At 42.1% G+C, this 18,916-nt stretch overlaps 1 protein-coding gene across 9 annotated transcripts in view; it reads right to left on the reverse strand.

The window, feature by feature from the left end:
• Positions 1-15,050, reverse strand: part of TENM4 (teneurin transmembrane protein 4) — a 585,909-nt gene extending 570,859 nt beyond the window's left edge. For 8 of the 9 annotated variants that reach the window (XM_040055308.2, XM_058419240.1, XM_058419241.1 and 5 more), the window contains exon 1: positions 7,501-7,635. The gene's annotated coding sequence lies outside the window, so the exon portion shown is untranslated. Of the gene's footprint in view, positions 1-7,500; positions 7,636-14,967 lie in introns of those variants that run through there. The other variant, XM_058419235.1, reaches the window with a different exon arrangement.
• Positions 15,051-18,916: the final 3,866 nt, after the last annotated feature.

Here is an 18,916-nt window from a genome sequence, read left to right on the forward strand (position 1 = left end):
ATTCACAGTTTCTTACAACTATACTAAGCAAATTGTTTGGCCTGAAAATTTCCATGCCAGCTGTCTGCCTCAGGCTGAAGTTTTTTGAAAAATTTCAGTCAAAACAGTTCAGCAGATTCTGAGAACAAGGCTAAGGAAAAATATGTTGTTTTACTCAAGGTTAAAAAAAAAAAAAAAAAAAAAAAAGCTTTTAGCTTTATTTCTTAAAACTCCCCTGGGATTTTTAGGGCTTTAGAGGAAGGACTTGAAATTTGCCTGGGAGAAAACTGTTTTTCTTCTAATGAATTTTGTGCTTATCTGAGTGGATTAAACAAAGTTTAGACATCCCTGATAAAAACACTGTTTCTACATGCTCCTGAGTGCATTTGTTCATATTTGCCAGCTTCCATCACTTAGATTTCTACCTGAGTATGACTGAACAAGATGTTTTATGCTATGGGAAGTGCCAGGTCTGCATCCAGGTGTCAGAACTGCAATCAGAGATACTCCCTGGTTCTTGGCATGATCTCAAGCTGGTAGGAGCTGAATGAAGTTGGGATGAGAGACCTTGGGAGCAGGGGTTAGAGGGGTGAAAATGGGATTGCAGAAAGGAGCTGGATGAGGCAGAGCATGAGGAGAGGACAAGACTGAGTGGGATGGACTGAGGGATCTGTATAGAGGAGCAGAGTACTCTGTTGAACTAAGCCATTGACACAGAGAGAGAGACCAAAATGAGACAACGTCACAAAGCTACTAGCTCTTGGACGACCCAATAAAACCAAAAGAAATCAACAAAAGCTGGACTAACAGACCAGTAATATGATTTTAAAGTATATATTGGAGCCCCATACTTTGAGTAAAAAACACAATGAAAGTTGCCCTAATCAAGTGTCTGGATAATGAAACAGTCACTATTCACAAGACAATGTTTTACCCAAGCCAGCCTGGAGATGAAGCAATGAGAATGAGGAGCAGCAGAAGAAGTTTACAATCCCTGTCTCACCCGTTGCAGAACTGAGAGGTTTGTGGTGACTATGCAGAGAACTATGGAACGAGAACAAATGTGTTTCACATTAAGGTAGACAAATGATGCCCCAAGACGATGGGCAATGAATGCTGGGCAAATCCCTTCAACCCAATATTTCATAATTGTGTCAGAATGTGTTGCAGCCTATAGATGATCATCTTGACAGCTCAGAGTCTGGTCTGCTGAAGTGTCAAACATCCACAGCAGCAATTAAAGGCTGCAGGAATTTGTCTTTTTTTAGCACCACTGTAAGGAAACACCCTAAGTAATCCCTGATCATGACTGTGTGCAGGAACACATCGGCCAGTTGTCTCCTGAGAGGGTTCTCTGCTTTCTAGAGCAAAAATCTGTGCCAAAAAGCTGATCACACCTTAAACTCAGCTGCACAAAGAGTAATATTCTAGAAATAGATTCATTTGCTTGTTCCGGACTGACAGGATCTGCGCTGCCCACAGCCCAACCACCTAATGCTGTTTGTATCAACAGGCAGAAAGCAAATTCCAGTGTCTCTCATGACCTGTCAGTTTTTCCAACCACTTCTGGCAGTCACTTCTAAAAGATTTTTGGCTAACCAAATGCACACTTCCTATTCATCTTTATATTAAAGATGTAAGGATGAAATGGTTTTCAGCATCCAAAGACACTGAGGCAGTTCAAAAGGAATTAGCAGAATGTTGAAAACCTTCCATTATAAAATTTGGGGGTTCAGTTCATTTGTGAGACTGGCCCATTTAAGTCCAGGTGACTTAGTGAAAAAGATGGTTTATGAATTGCAGGCCTCCAGGACTTTGCTCTTATTTGAACAGACAGTACTTGAAGATTCTCCTGCCCAGGAAATGAATCCTGGCTTCTCTTATACTCCATACAGCATGATATCATAGAATCATAGAATATCCTGAGTTGGAAGGGATCCATGAGGTTCATTGGATCCAGCTCCTGATATAGGAGACCAAGATTGATTTTATGAATAGACCCAATATTCCCCAGAAGGAACAGGCCCAGACTGGATTTTTTTTAAAGCAATTTTAAGATTTACAGCATACATATTGGAGTTTGAGGGGGTGACAACAAAGCCTATGAGCCCTCATTGCATACATGATGCAGGGTTGGACTACAACAGAAAAATAATATTTAATCTTCTGTTTCTACCTTTTGACTGTATAACTAATCAATTTCCAGAATACTTTGAAGGTTCAGTGTGTACAAACACATGTACAGGCAAGTGATATAGCTTCTACTCAGTGTTTAAAGAGAAAACTGCACTGAATAATCACTTACAACCTAAATCAATGGGCAGCAAGACATCTCACATTGCTGTTTTTCATGTTTGCTGTTGCTGCAGGAGTAGCACATCTGCTACCGGTGCCTTAGCGGTGATTACGGCAGTGGAGCCGCATTCTGGACTGCAGCGGTTATCCTAGACCACAGCAAATGTTACTTTGCTAAAACATGTGGAGATATCTGTGAAATCTCACTGAGCCATCCCCATTTAGATGAACTGAAAAATGCAGTTCACTGAGCTCCGCCACCTAAATCAATCATCAGCAACTACTCTCTCTTCTCTCCTTCTTCCCCTCACTTAAAAAAACAAGGATTGTGTCACATCGTAGAAAGCAACTCTTACTTGGAAAAGGAAACTTATCTGTCAGCCCTAATTTGTTTCATAATGCACTTTCCTTCTTCTTGCTGCCAACACACTGGAAGAACAGAGAAATCTGTGCCTGCTTTCATGGGCATCTTCAGAATCAAAGATCACCTCTGCTGATACCCAGCAGGACAGCATTTGATGAAGTTTGAATCCCCCTATAGCACAAACAGCTTCATTCCAAGCAATTTGTATAAAGGCAAAAGGACTTTTGTGAGTAAGGCTCAAACTTTCCAAAATTTTAACTTTCTGTAAGAAATGTTTGTCACTGCACACAGACAAGGAAACGTGCCCTCCTACTCACATTTCAACTCTGCCTCTACAGATGCTGCAGGGAGAGTAGAACAGCTGGCAAAAAAGATTATATATTTCTAACAAAATTATTTAGCTATCAAGTGAAGCCAGGGTGAAACAGCACAGAAGAATGAAAATTGTACATTTATTCCTGACTACTATAAGTCCTATAGCCATGCTACATCACTACTCCTCACGTTATGCTGACATAATTAAGATACAAATTTCTCCGTGATCCTTTTTGCTTTTAATCTAGAGCAAGGAAGAAAAGAACATATATACTTATGCTTTAAAAAAAATGTTATATTAAAGGACTTTTTTTTCTCTGAAACACATCGGTCAAGGATCCATGAATACCCAATTCACTGGCAAGTAGCGCAAGTTACTCTGTCAAAGTAGCCAACACGGCCAATTTGTCAGTTCAAAGCAGAAACAGAGTATTTTAGCTTTTAGTTACAATAAGCTATGCTGATAGACCTTGTAACAGGGCAGGTAACAGCCAGTCTTTAAATCTGAATTGACATTGATTTACAGAGTTTCATTTCTTTGAATCAAATCTGAGAGAGAGGGAGTTTCAAGCTATTTCATCTCTTGAAATTACAACTACGCATTTTTTAAACACTGAAGAGTTTTTCTTAAAAAAAGAAACAATAAAATCTCAACTGCCTACAGAGGTAAGATAAAAGGGAAAAGTGATGTTAAAGATATCAAACTAGCAAATTTTTGTTTATTCATCATCTTTTTTAAATTCTGCTTTTCCCCTCCATAAATTTTTAAAACAACCTTGATTTGAAGTCCTAATAATAAATATGCCATGTAACATCCCTCCTGTCAAATCTCTCTCTTCGTGGTATTACTGCAATATTTGTTACTTTTGATCTGGAAACATCAAGTTACATAAGATCATAGCTCTGCTTCCTGCAAAGATGTGATTCTGTCAGAAAATGAACCATTGAAGCGGGAACTCAACAGAACTGGAATGACTTTCCCAGGGAAAAGGTGGTTCTGCTTAAACATCTCAGCTATTTTAACGTGCAAGAACTCTTACAAAAACAATAGGATGTTTTATTCTCCTGAGCAGAGAAATGGCAAACTACCAGGTTAAAAATAATCAGAGTAGACTCTTAATTGGAATAGTGTACATGTTGTAGACAGAATGAAATAACATTTCGTTATTATGCACTCCAGGAAACTAATAAAATAAAATAAAATAAAAAATTCACTTTTTAAAACAGAAATAGCTTTTTCCCTTGCCAGCATACTATCTGCTCACCAAAACAAAAGGAAAGCATCTATTTTAAAGGAGCCAAGGAAAATAATTAAGCTACATGGACTTAAAATTGCAGGCTTCTCAGCCCAAATCTCACTCCTTCCCCAGACCCACTGAAATTAGAGAGATGTCTCTCTTCTTCCATCCATGTAGTAAATTAAATTGGGGGGAGTGGACTATCTCCCCCCCCCTTACCAACCAAAACCAGAGGAGCAGCTTTACCCTCATCCCTCCATAATTTTTCCCTACCCTTTAAAATTAGAGAAGGCAAATTCACCCCAGAAAAGCCTTTCTAAACCAGGACCCCTTGTTAATAAGTAAAGGAAACTACAAAGTTAACTTCTGCATCTCCTTTTGCGTTTTATCCCCTTCCTTGCCAAAAAAAAAAAAAACAACCTGAGAACCTTTTTTCATACTAATGGCCCTCTTTCTTCACCAAAAGATGATATTTCTTCTCCAGGTCACAGACATAAATAGCAGATGAATTGAAAATCTCCCCTTGTGAAGGTGTGTACACATTCACACACGTACAGACGAGAGAGTGAGTCACAGTCCCTGTAAAGTCCCTGTCTCAGTGCAACGGCAGTAATTCCCAATCTTCGTGGTTCTTTTTTGAGGTGGGGAAAAAGGGGAAAAAAGTGAAACAGGTTGTCTGCAAAGGTAGTTCACCTCCTTGCCTGCCCCAGCTGTGTGTGCAGACCCCCTTCCCAGGATGGTGGGTGCAGAGCAGTGGTTCTGGTCTCAAGGGAAGAGAAACACACGTTACATTTTCAGGTGTCTGGGAAATGCCCGGCCACACACCGTGACCTCATGATCCCCTCCCTGTCCCCAGACCGGCTGCAAACTAGCACAGAGCCTAATTTTCTTTGGCCATGCACTGACTTAGGGATTGCATTCAAAGGGATCATGGCAGCAAAGAATTCTCCTGGCCATAAACCAGCCCACTCCAGCAAGGACAGATCCGGCAGCGTGGCAGAGCCTGGAATCTGGGGATTTTACAAGGAAGGGCAGCTCGCGATGGCCACAAGCGAGCAAATTCCTACAGCCTTGTAACACGGGCAAAGCCCAGCGAGCTGTTCTGAAGTCTTGCCTCGCTGCAAAACAGTGCAAGAAACACTTCTTCCTCCCTTTATGCTCCCCCCCCACCACTGTAAGTATATCTATATATACACACACACACATACTCCTTGTTTTTTCCACCCAAGCCTATAAAAGTGCTACAGGCAGAGGCACTAAGTGGGAGGTGCCTGGCTCTGAAGAGGCCAATGAAATAAATTAAATACAAATCACTGGCTCGGCCCCAGCCTCCCCCAGCTACCAAGGGAGAGCTTGGGGCTCCCGATGGCCAATCCCCAGCTCCTGCCAGAGCCAGAGTGCGGGTGGCATACGCGGACTGCTGGCATGCTATAGGTGAATGCGTGTTAAACCTCGGGTGTTGCAGGCACATATGGTGCACATGTTGGGAGCAGTGCACTTTCCATAGGAGGGGAGGGGCTACTCCACTAGCAGGCAATTTTATTAGGGTCAGTGAAGCCGAAAGAAATGGGATTGGGATAGGCTGGGAGCTGCCAAGTTCCCCAGCCCAACTCCGGCGCCCCAGAGCAGGGAGCAGCACACTAACAACTTGCCAGGCTACAGCAGAAGTTTACCTATAAAAAGCACACAGACAACTTCCAACTTCAAAGATTTGCTCTCATTTTCTCATTTTATGGCCCTCCCTTCACCTGGGACTCTTCTCAGGGGAAAGAACAAAAGATAAAGAGAAAGAAAAAAAAAAGTTGCAGCTGTAAATTCAAGGTGAGTCTTCACTGCAAAAAGTTAAGGAGGAAGATAAGGTTGAGGGGGAAAGACTAATTTTTAGTTCAGTTCAGGAGTTCGGTATTTTGCCTTGTTTATTTATTATTTTTAAATCATAAGAAATTGAACTTTCCAGGAAAAACCACGAGCAAATGCATTCAAGATGCAGAAAGGTCTTGCCTATCTGCCTATTGAATGAGCATTTAGTAATTTCTGTTTTGGTTGTATGAAAAATGTATTTCAGACTGTGCATCCCATAAAAAAAGCAGTGACTTTTTTTTTTTAATTTATTTTTTTTATTTTCATATTATGTGCTTGCATGGTTGTAACCACCACGAATTTTTAAGTGTGGCCATGATAAGAAAGTAAATAAATATTGCCCTGTGAATACTTTTAAAGTTGGGGGGGGGGAATTATTATTTTTTAAAGATTTAGAAATTTCTTTACTACCATTTGTTTTGAAGTAAAATATCCCATGTATTTTACACTATATTTTCAATCAAAACAAATCCCAGGAAATAAATGTCCTTTGGTAGCAGCCTGGTTTCAGGTTCAACAGCCCAAAATTGTATTTGAGAATGCAAATTGCTGAGAATACGAGCAGGAGCCTGAACCACTGCATTTCTTCCAGGCACTCCAGCATCTTTTCTCCAACACCACACTATTTGGGCGATCTTTCAGTCCTGGCAGGACATGGCTGGAAGCAGGGCTTTAACATTTAATGCCTAAGAAACAGACTTGTCACTCAACTTGCAGTCAAATGCATTTCTCTTTTTTTGCTTTTTGCTGGAGGCAAACCCACCTTTCCTTGGAAAATGGGAGACCTCATCCTCACCCCGGATTCTAGCACGGATCCAAATGTAAACATACACACACACACTCCCACCACGCACCACCCTGCAGCAGGACACGAGTAAGTATGGGGGGCTCAGACACAGCCAAAGGAGCCTTGTGAGCTGAGAAATACCAAGGCACTTCTTTCTTATTCTATTTTTTTCCTGCCCCTGAACCTCCCTGCTTTTACTATTACATAAATAACACCGATTGATCTAAAAGCTGCATCCTTGTTCCAGTGCCTCCCAATCTGCACTGCTGCCTTCCCTCAGCACCGCCGCACCGCTCGGGGTGCAGAGGGAAGGGTCGGGGAGGGGGAAGGTTGGATGGGAGAACCCGCTCCAAACATACCCTGAAGAAAGGTTTTGGCAGTCTGGAGGTGCCTGATCCTCCCCCCCCCCCACCACCCCAGCCCGGAGCTCTCCGCAGCATCTTTGCCTCCCTCCGAATTGCTGCAAACTGTGCGAGGGGAGGGCAGGGAACTGGCAGCAGGGAAGGATGGATGCTGGGGAGGGTAAGCCAGGGATTCAGGGAGCTTCTCCCCAGCCCCAGCCTGTGTGCCTGGCTATTTGGTGGGAAGAGGGAAGGGGGAAGGGAAAATTCAAGAGAGTCTATGGCATAAATACACTTTTAGGAGGAAAAGGCGAATCTTACCATGTCTGCAGCTTTCCCCCACCGAAATGCCACTTCTGTGTCCAGCGATCCCAAAGTGGAAACTACAGGCAGGCACCGGAGCTCATCTCCGCAGGCAGCTCAGGGATACACCGCTGCCACCCCCAAAAATCAAAATCAAAATCAATAAAAAAAAAAAAAAAAAAAAAAAGGGGAAAAAAAAAAAAAAAAAAAAGAAAAAAGAACAACGTCTGGTCCAGCTTCTTTCTTGACAGGAGTCGTCCTGGTAGGACTGCCCAAAATAAGCAGCTGCAATCCAAAGGCTTTATTTAAAGCTTCCCCCCTCCTCCTCCCTCTCTCCGTGCCTCGCTCGCTCTCTCCCTCTCGCTGTTACACACAGAGAGAAAGAGAGACACACACAGGTTACATGAATGGGAGGCAGGAGCCGGCGCTCCCGGCTGGAATGACAGGCGCACATGCGGCTGGCGGCTGCCCACCCCAGCGGCGTGGGAACAGCTCGGACACGGCCTGCGGATGCGTGGAGAGGGGCACGGGGTGGGAACAGGCGTGGCGTGGCGTGGGCATGGACGTGGCAGAGGCGTGGGGCCGGGGAGAACACAGACACGGGCACGGCATGGAGCTGGGGCTGAGGAAAATAGGGCCGTGGGCATGGTCACGATCATAGAACAGGCACGGGCCAGGGATGTACACGGACACGGGCGCGGCATGGGCGCGGGGAGAACACAGACATTGGCACGGGGTGGGGATAGGCACAGGCATGGCACGAGGCAGTGGTGGCATAGGCATGGATCAGGGCAGGACACAGGCATAGGCATTGGGAGAAGGGCACGGGCATGGCATGAAAGGCATGAAGGGGATTTGGGCATGTGTCTAGGCATGCATGGCATGAAGAGGGGATGGACAGGGCTGTGGAGAGGGGATGGACGTGATGTGGGCGTGGACAGATGTATGGGCATGGTGCTGAGATGGATCAAGTGTGGACATTAGAATGAGAAGGTAATGGGGACAGGAGAGGATGTGCTTGGATACGATAGGAATGGGTTGGTCTCGGGCGTGGAATAGGCATCATGGGGATGGTTTGGAATGGCATCAGCTTTAGCATGAGAATGGAATGGGGATCAGGATGGAGGCAAGAAGAAAGTGGAGATCTGCCCCAGGTGGTACCCTCATGTCCTGGTCGTGGTGAACCTCCCTCTCTTCTCAGGGTCAGGTGGGCTCTAGTTTCAGCGCACCTTGTGAGCAGCAGGAAACCTCTGCTTCTCCTGTGGCTCTAGTTAGGCAGATTGCACAATGTCTTGCTTTTGGGGTCAGGGAACATCACCCACAAGGGTCTCAGGAGATGACTTCACTACGATTATCAGTTACTATTGCTATTTTTTAATTTTTTTTTGAGAATTATGATGTTTGATAAATAAAATCAAATTCTCAGAAAGAAGGCCTGCAAGATTTAAGGTTAGTTCTTCTTCAGGAGGAAGATCAATGCTACCAGTTTCTGCCTTTTATTTATTTGGGGGGGACCGTTTTGGTTTTATCTGGTTTTTAATTTTTTTAACAGTACTGACAAGAAATTAGGTCTATTTAATGCTGCTAGTCAGCATGCTCCAAAGAAAGAAAGTGTTATGCTGCTGCTAAGTGTCAGGGCCTGTTACTGCTTCACTGACTGACCTTGGGCAAGTCCTCAATAACTTATCCTTGCCACGATATATCACCCATTGCCATTTACACTCAGCCTATCATTTTCTCATTCACCAAATAATCACATTTCTCTATTTTGAGTCCCGCCTCAAAATGTTCTTTTGCAAAACTTTTCAGCAACAGTCTCTACAGGGCTTGTGTTGCCATCACAAATCTTGGAGTGAGACTGGATTCAGCCCTAAAACCCCATTGTAGGAGGAATGCTGAACATAATGGGCTGCAGCTTCATGCAGCGCTCTGAGCTGCATGGGAATCATCCTCTTCATGGCATACCTTTAAATCAGCCAGGTGTGAGTCTGCTGTGGTCTGCCTTTCTCTCCTGTCCTAAAATTTCTAGCCTTTGTGGAAAGCAAGAGGTAAGATACGTGTTTTATTCCAAATCCAGAAATCACAGTAAAAAGGTGCACAGCAAACCAGAACATAATCCTAAAACATTGGAGTCCTTGACATAAAGGTCTGCTTTGCAAAATAGATGCTGCTGTTCACTGTTTTTTTCAGACATACATATTAAAAATGAAATACATTTGCATTGGCCTTATTACCTCTGGAATATATTCCACACCAGGAATCTAGACTCTAGACAAAAGTAATTTAAGTCTCCAGAAGGAAAAAGTTTAACTGAGAAATATATATATTGTTAGGAATAGACCTCATCCAAATTCAATGATAATTGTATAAGCCTTTCAAAAATCATACAGTATGCAAGCTTCCAAAATTTCAGAACAAGAAACATTTCCATTTAAATGCCAAGAAGCAATTTTTCCTCTCTTGTTCAATACTAAATCAGTCACATGAGCAGTTTGCATTTGATTTTAGAAAGGAAATGGAACATCTTCTCTTCCAATTACATATAACTTTTTCTTTTTCTTGTTCTTAGTGCTCTTACAGTTTGCATTAGTTTCTTGCAGTTTTGAAACACTCAGTTTCAAAAACCATTCACCCCAGACATTTGTTTATTTTTTTTTTTTCAAACTCAAGTGACATTATTAGGAGAAAATCAGTAAACCTAAGTGGGGAGTAGAATGCTGTTTATTTGAACTCTGGCTGGTAAATTCAAGTTTAACAGGTCAGCACTGTTTGTGTAATTGGCCTTTCTCTGTTAACAGAACTAGACAATAATGCTCCTGGAAAAAAAAAAATAGTATTTTAATGGGAAAAAGAGACTTTGCTTAGGAAAATCCTGCTCCTGCTTCAATTCACAGTGAATTACTGTGGTCACAGAAGTGTGCTGCATACTAATTTGGAACACATTTTATGAAGATGTACATTCAAAGTATCAATGTTCATCACACCGTGCCTGTGACCTGCACCCCAGCAACTTTGCACTTTGCTCCTTGAGTGATTATTGAGTCTAGTTCTCCTCCACACAGTGCTTGCAAAATGTCTGTAAAGAAGCCACATCTGTGGGACAAGAAGGTGAATGACAAGACTAATGCACGAGCCTGTTAGACCTTCTGCGCCCAAGAGCAAGGACAGCAAGTCCTGGAGCTGCCACTCCGGTTAACACCTAGTGCTCCTCATGCCAGCTTGTGTTCCCATGTTGACATTTGCCCCAACAAAACAATGGAAAGACCTTTTGTAAAGCCCCCATTCACTAAGCAAAAAAAAGTCGCAGCATCTGGTGGTCAAAGGCTTCTTGCTGGCCAAATTCAGCAGCAGTTGGTTTGGTGAGCTTTTTGCCTCTAGTGGAGACATCTCCTAAGGGGCTGCACTGCTTGACAGCTACTACTAAAGATTTATTTTTTTTTTCCCTACATCCAAGAGAATAATCCAGAGGGAAAACCCATATATTTTAATCAATGGAAGCAAAACCATTTGCCTTTTAGAGACTATAAAATACACACCCCAGGGTTCAATGCTCTTTTCTACACCTCCAGAACATTCTTAAGGGGAAATCACTCTTTTCTTGATAAATGTGCAATTCAAATGTGGAAATATGCCATTCTTCATGTTTTCTCCATAGGGTGCAAAATGATTTCTGTAATTAAACCCTTTTTGCCAACATTTCCTGATGAGAATATTTTTTTTTTTTTCCTTTTCTTTTTCTTTCCTTCCATTTTTTTTTTACTACAAGGGGAAAAGCCATATTCAAAAGGGTTTGCAAAACCAGGTCTGGAGTGTTTGACCTTTAAGCCTCTATTTGAATTAGCTATTTTGTTTAAAAGGTGCATGAGGATGAGGATGAGGACCATGAGTAAGAGCTGCAGCTTAAGTTTCCTTTCAGACACTGCTGAAAGAAATGGCTGCAGGAGAAAGAAAGATATGGGTAACACTGCTAATATTAGTGTAGCTATTAGGAATGACATTAGCACTAAGAACACACAGCCCAGTGTTCACACACTTTAGCATCCCAAGTGTGTAACCAGGGTCCATGTGGGGATCAAGCTGAAATGTGTGCTACAACATCAGTGCTGCACTGTTCCCATGGTAGCTAGATTGAAGAAACCCGGCTTCTCTGATACATATCAAGCTGTGAGGGGCAGTGTAGACAAAATTGGAGTCAATCAAGAAAAGCACCTCTTGTGAGCTTTTGTAGGACTTGGACCTGAAGTCCACAACATATTGCTTGCCAACACAGCTTGGGCCATGTAATATACAGAGATCAGGAAATGGGACAGAGCTTTTAGCCACCTACACAGTTAAGGGGTGAAACCCCATTCCTGTATGATAGATGTCAGGGCCGAACCAGAGCTGGATACAGAGCTGATTCCCGAAGTTCCCACTTTGAGATATGTCTCTCTGACAAAGCTCTTGAACAAGGTGGTGGAGCAGAAATCACTGGTGCTCTTTATCAAAAGCAGGATTTCCCTCCTCTTTCTCCTCACTCTGTGAATTTCTGCAGCTTAAATCTGCATTGATTAGAGAGGTGTCTCCACTACTGGTGCCATGAGATTATGTCCAGATTGGGGATGAAGAAATATTACCACATATCGAATCACAGAATTATTAAGATTGGAAAAGACCAGCTGTTGATCCAGCACTGACAAGTCCACCAGCAAACCACGTCCTCAAGTGCCACATCCACAAGCTTTTGAACACTTCTGAGGATGGAGATTACCCTGCTTCCCTGGTCAACCTGTTCCCATATCTGACCACTTTTCAGTGAAGAAATTTTTCCTAATATCTAGTCTAAACCTCCCTTGGCACAACTCGAGGCCCTTTCCTCTCATTCTGAAGACTCTTTCCTTTTGTAAGTGTCTTTCTTTTTATTAGCAGATTTTTAACAGGCTGCTAAAGGCTGGAGAGGGTCGTTCTGTACTGACTGTGCCTTTTGTAGCATTTCAGTGGATCTTAAGCAATGAGCAGAACAGAACAGGGCATCTACCCACAGTACTGGGTCTTATACCCTTCCTTTCCTTCCTTGCAAGGCACCGGTGTCTGTTGTCATACCTGAAAACAATCCGAGGCACGCGATGGAGATGAGAGTCGGCTCCACCTGCTTACTCAGGAAAAGTTTCCATCAAGTGAATTGGCCATTTGCCTGAGTGAATGTTGCAGGATTCGGCCCATATGCCTCTCAGCTCTTATATTTGCATAGTGCAGAATATGCTTACAGTACAGTGCCAATAAAACAAAACTATATACACTTAAGCACAGAGAAACCAAGAGCACAGTTAATACCATTTGCAAACAGCAGCTGAGCTCTGCAGCTGACGTCCAACCTTATAGACCATGCTCTGATGTGGGTAATATGCACAAGACAATTATTTATAGACAATTAGGTGGAAGGTCCTGTAAGCATAGAGGTCTCTATTCTCCTTTCCCCGAGCCTATTACATTCTTTTCCCCTCTGCATTGTTTATATTTTAATTCTGCAAATATGTCCCTTTTCCCTCCTTTTTTTTTTTGAACTAAATAGAACTTTTTAGGAGGCCACTTCCATGGAAGACAATTGTTCTTGAAGTGCTTTGGGATTGTGTAAACATGTAAACTGTCTATACCATATGAAGTGAACTTAAAATGAGATGCTGGTTCATTCAGTCTACTGAAGTAGAATGAGGACTCTCTTATCACCAGAAGTTACAGTGATGTCTTAGAAAGAAGAAAGTTCTTCATCAAGAAGGTGTAGATTATGTCATGAACGGTATAAATTGCTCAGAGGATCAAATGGCACTTTTTCAAAGATATATTTTCTCCCTAAAAATCTAAAACATGGGGTTTTTTAATCCAGAGATAGGACAGGATATTTCTCAATTCACAGCACATGATAAAACAGCCATGAGCAACTGTAATATAATATATCTTCAATACAATTGACCATAAGTACATTAGAAGAACCTCCAAAAAATAATTACCCTATTACCACACTGTGACTTCACATCCAATTTTGTTCACCTCACTGTACAAAACAGATGGAATAAATGGCTTTTATATTTTTAATAATAATGGAATGTTCAGGATTTGATATAGAAACCTGACTACCAAGGTAATAGGTACATGTAAGAACCTATTTAGAATAGCTTTGTGAATAGGAATTGCCATTGAATTACAATGAAATACTGGAGCATATCAAGCAATATCAAATAAAACTTAGAAGGCAAATCTGCAACCATATTCAAGCCATAGCCTCATCATGAAGTAGACTTTTTTCCTGATGAAGTCTTCTGGTTTAGATACATGTGTGGTATTTCTTAATTCTCCAATAAAGCCATGTATCTAGACTAACTTTATGATCGCTCCAGATTTACTTTATGGCTCGTGCAATAACAAAATTAATAATAATAGTCCCATTCAAATGCTAGATGCTCTTGGGAAATAAAAAGCCAATTGTTGCAATCACAGAGAGTCTTGGTCTTACTAAAAACACAGATCTGGAGACATCTTTGCTCTTCAGAGTGTAATGTCTGAGCCAGGAGAATAAAGTCCCTACTTCCCTTTTGACATCTTCTTTTCATGTGTTGAACCAACCATTAACTTCTGAGATGGCAAAGTACCCACATTATTGTATGAAAACAGAGAAAAAATTGTGATCTTTTGGTATTGACACAGCAGGTCTGAGTACAGTGACTGGTTCTGATACTCATCTCCAATCCTTGTTAATTTTTAGGACTCAGCCCTGGGCCTGTCTCACTGAATCCTCACCACAACAAGTAAGTAGCATCAATATTCCCTGCTTCCTGTCTAGGCTACCTCCATCAGCTGATGTCACCACTCACAAGCAGGGAGGCATCGAGCACTGCTCCCACTTTCTGTTTTGTCCTCCAGATAAATTGCGTTAGTTTAATGGCAAATTTTAGTTTTTATTGTTGTTTGCACTTCAGAGTCAATATAGATATGGAATAATAAGCTGAAATATATGCCTTTTGCATCCTTAATAACAGAGTGGCCTCTCCCTAGCTACATGACAATTCCCTAACGCTTTACTTAACAGTAGCAATTTATCATGTCTACTGTATCACAATGAAGTAGTTCAGTATCCCCAATTTACAAGAAGTGCTGTTCCCTGTGCCTATTTGCACTGCTTATTTCAAGACAGACCAACAGACTGAGTGCTAGCTTTCAGCTTGGAAAATCCAGATTCTCTTCCCTGGTGTAGCAAAAAACCCCCTGTCTATGCTTCGGTTTCCTCTGTATGATATGCAGATAGAAACTCTTCCTCGCTTTATCAGATGCTGTGAGGACAAGTGCATTAAAGACTGCAAGTCCCACCAGCACTCCAATAGCCATAATTATCTCAGATAGATACACGTAGTGCAAGTACAGCGATATTTAATACATACCCCGTGTGCATAAACCAGGAGTCAGGGCTAAGACGCACACAAGCCATACTAAGGAGTTAAAAACACTGCTTACCTGTATGCTCTTCCCAGGCTTATGCTCCATGGAAGTTTGTGTGTCGGAAACCAGCTTCGGCTCTCGGTGGCGATGGAGCGCGGCTGCTCAAGTCAGTGGATTTATTTCAGTCGCACACTCCTGGAGGCAGGGGCCCATTGTCTGGGCTGAGACACTCAATCTGGAAGGGAAAGAATAAAAGGGCTCCAGTGTGTAAAGTCATTCATTACAATCTGGAATGAACAAGGAAATCAGTGGGGTTGCTGGAGGTTAAGCAAGGGCAGAAATTGGTCTTTTATCATTGAAATGCCATAGGAAAAAAAAAAAAAAAATTACACAAAGTAAGGGATTTAATCCTGCACATCTCTACCCTCATCTCTTGCCTTTATTTGTTGCAAAGGGTCACAAAGAAACAATCTTGTACATTTGCAGGACCAGATGTTAAATGCATTTATAACAGAATTTCATAAGCAAGCAACTTCTTTTTCCTTGGACAGAACTTCAATGAGATTTTGATACGACGTCTACATACTTTCAGATAAAATAAGATTATTTGGATTGCCATCCTACATAAGTAAATTTTCTACTGTAACTTCAAACTGAGAGGAATGAGAACATGCTTCAGAAGTCAGCAAATATTTTTTGAAGATTGGATCTGGTGTTCTTTTAAGAGGAACTTTTGTAGTGAAAGAAAAATAAAAGGATTGATTACAAAGCTTTCAGTACTGAAGGTGCATCACATTACTGGAAAGTGTGGAGTGTAAGTTGTTCTGAAAAGATCCAGTAGCATCTGTGCTTATTTAGTTACCCTTGGCTATGATAACTTTATGCACAGAATCAAAATCATGAGATGTTCTCATAGCTATCCTACAAATTTAAATAAAACTGTGAGCAACACAATTGCTTTCTAAAATGCAGTAATTGACATTACTTTCTGAAACTTTTTACTCTCTCCATTTCAGGACTGCCCATGTTGCAGTGAGCATCCACAACCCAACACCCAGGCTTCAGGTGAATACAACAGTGAGGACAACTCAAACTATTCTTGCTGAGCAACAGTTCTTCAAGCAGAAAATTGGGTTCAACCAAAGGTTCCCACCCACTTTCCTCGTGGGAATTCCCTAACCTCTGGAGCCACATTTTGTCCTCATGTCAACTCTACACATGATAACCCTCCCAATTAAGGCATTTCACCTTTCATTTCCTTTACCTTCCCCACCTCACATGGTAGCTCACTGTGGGGCCGAGGATGCTACAAAAATGACCATCCAATAATATGGCTAAATCAAAGAGGTGGTTGATCCTATAGACTGTTACTCAGTCATGGGTTTAACAGGGACCAGTCCAAACCTGTGCTAGTGCACCACTACTACTAAACCGCGGAGAAATGTTCCAAAGGTAAAATGCCCTGCCCATGGAATTGGAGTTGGAACTAGATGATCTTTAAGGTCTCTTCCAATCCAAGCCATTCTGTGTGTCTATGGATTTTTGCTGTAGCATTTTCATATTTAGTGACTACAGATTAGACAATGAGGTTAAGTGGTGGGTAATAGGACTCAGCAAGCAGTACATTCAAAACTGGTCTATTTAGTTATTGGCAATATCCAGATGTAGACTGTGTAGCCTGTTAGACCTGATCATGCTTGATCCAGCCATTTTCAGAGTGCAACAGGGTCAGAGAATGGGTTCAAATTATTTTCAGGGTATGAGACTACAATCTTAATATGCTACTTCATTTACCCTATTGGGCTGGGTAAAGAAAACATCAGAAAATTATTCATGAGCCTATTGGGTGAGATTAGGGAAGGACACAGGAATGCCTTTAAATGACAATACACAAAGGACTAATGGAGCTAGTGACAAATCTGCCTTCCTTTCCCTTTCCCTTTTGAATGTGTAGCTATGCCAGTCTGCTGTGAGTTTACTTAAGACAGAAAGGACTTAAACTCACACCTGCAAAGCAAAGTAAGGTACTTCCCTTACTCTCCCTCTGTATCTCCCTGCAGGAGTGTCAGACACATGACATCTGTTAATGAGGGTTATAATCCCCGTCGTCCATTCTAGAACCCCGTACTAGTAGTGCTTAGACCCGACGGCCTCTTTTCCTAAGGAAATAAGGCTTTTATAGAACTGTCTGTCCATCTGGCTCTCCATCTGTCAATCCTGTGCCCAGCAATGTATTCTAAAGCTGGTGGTTAATTTCACCCCATTCTCTAGAGAGGTAAAATCTTAAAGGTATAAATATCCTACATATATTATGAAAATCAGTGGTGTGTGGGACAACAACAAAGCACAGCCCATGTGAGGGAAAGGTGGTGGTATAAGCTCGTTAGCTAATTGCTTGGCTTGGGCTGCCAGCTGGCCAGTCAGTACATGCAAACCAGCCAGCTTAGCTACCTGTGAGTGACTTCTTGGATCTTCGCACAATGCACCTGGCAAGACAGCAGAAGAGAGGAGACCTTTGTAGAGGGAGTAGGTGTGCACAGGGATAGACAAAAATGGAAAAGAAGACATGCCAAGGGCTGTGGCCAAAGAGAAAATGGTGTTGTTGAAGGGGAGAAGAAAAGAAAAGTTGGAGGGTGTGATTTTGTGGGGAGGAATATATGATTTAAGACGTTAATAGAGTGACTTGGTTGTTCATCCTGTCTTCAAGGACAGGGTTTGACCTAAACTCTTGAGCAAGGACTTTCCTTCCCTTTTATCTTCAGAGCTTAAAAACAACTGCTCTGTTCAAACTAAGGGTCCTTATAATCCTATGCCTTGTTTCAGATGGTTGCAATTAAGGAAAGAGCACAAAAAGAGGACATGAGCAGAAAACAGCTAACAGAATGAGCCTTATTATTCCTTCTCCATAGATAATAACAGTGGCACCAGAAGACAAACTGGATTGTATTTCAAAAGTCCAATTTAAAATGCTCCCAGTAAAGGCATGCAGTAAATTTGCCACAGTGTCAAAGCCAGAGCATCTAGTCTCCAAATCTTTGGTGCTGGAATTTTCCTGTAGTACATGGCAGCAGAGGTCCTCTGCTCACCTCCGTATTCAGCTGACAGATGCTGTGTTCTGGTGTGAATTACTACCCTTGCTCTGTCAGTGGAGAATGAAACCCTGCTTCTGGTTCTACCATCAGTTAAACAGATCCCACAGCCACTCCTCTTTCAAGTACATTTTGGCTTTATTTAGTACAATTTCACTGCCAGAACACTTACTTTTCCCCATTCCCTTGCTCCCTCACCCCCTACATTCCGTTCTGTGTTTGATGCATGTTCAACCACAGCCCAAGAGATAAAGAATAAACATTCAGAACAGATAGACTCCTAAAAAATCAGCTGAATTCAGGATTCCTTGTGTCAGATGATAAGGTGCCCAAGCTAACCTACTGATAAAGTATGTGGTAAGCAAACCCTGTGATCTACACAGAAAGCTTAAGCTTCTACAGTGCTAATTACTATTACAACCTTAAGCTAATATTTGAGCCTTTCTTTTGAGCAAGGATGTGTAACAATTAGATTACAGGATTTGGAGCATTACAAAGAGAGATAAAAGCAGCAGTTTCGTCATGGTATGTGGTATTTTGTTTACATAGAGATAATAGCGGTGATGGTAATAATAATTTAATAATGACTGTTCTATTTAGGTCCAAATTCTGATATCAGGTGCATCAGACCTGCAACATAATCTTGCTGAATTCATTTGGATTGAGGCATGCAGATCTCTAGTCAGAGACCATTTTGAATTGAGTTGCTCTGAAGAGCCCAGCACGGTGCATGATGAGTTCTAGCTACTCATGCTAGCAAATAGTGAGCCAATACTTCCAAAGAAGGGCCCGAGATTGAATATTTCTCTTCACTTCTGCCCTGAGCACTGCCGAGAACTCTGATGGCCTGTACTGCACACGATCCTGATGACAGCTCCAGCAATGAAAGGGACCTCTGTTTTTTTGGTTTCTGCCACCCTTCTTGTTTCCCCTCT

The sequence above is a fragment of the Hirundo rustica genome, chromosome 2 (genome assembly GCF_015227805.2).
Source record: "Hirundo rustica isolate bHirRus1 chromosome 2, bHirRus1.pri.v3, whole genome shotgun sequence".
Classification (NCBI taxonomy): Eukaryota; Metazoa; Chordata; class Aves; order Passeriformes; family Hirundinidae; genus Hirundo; species Hirundo rustica.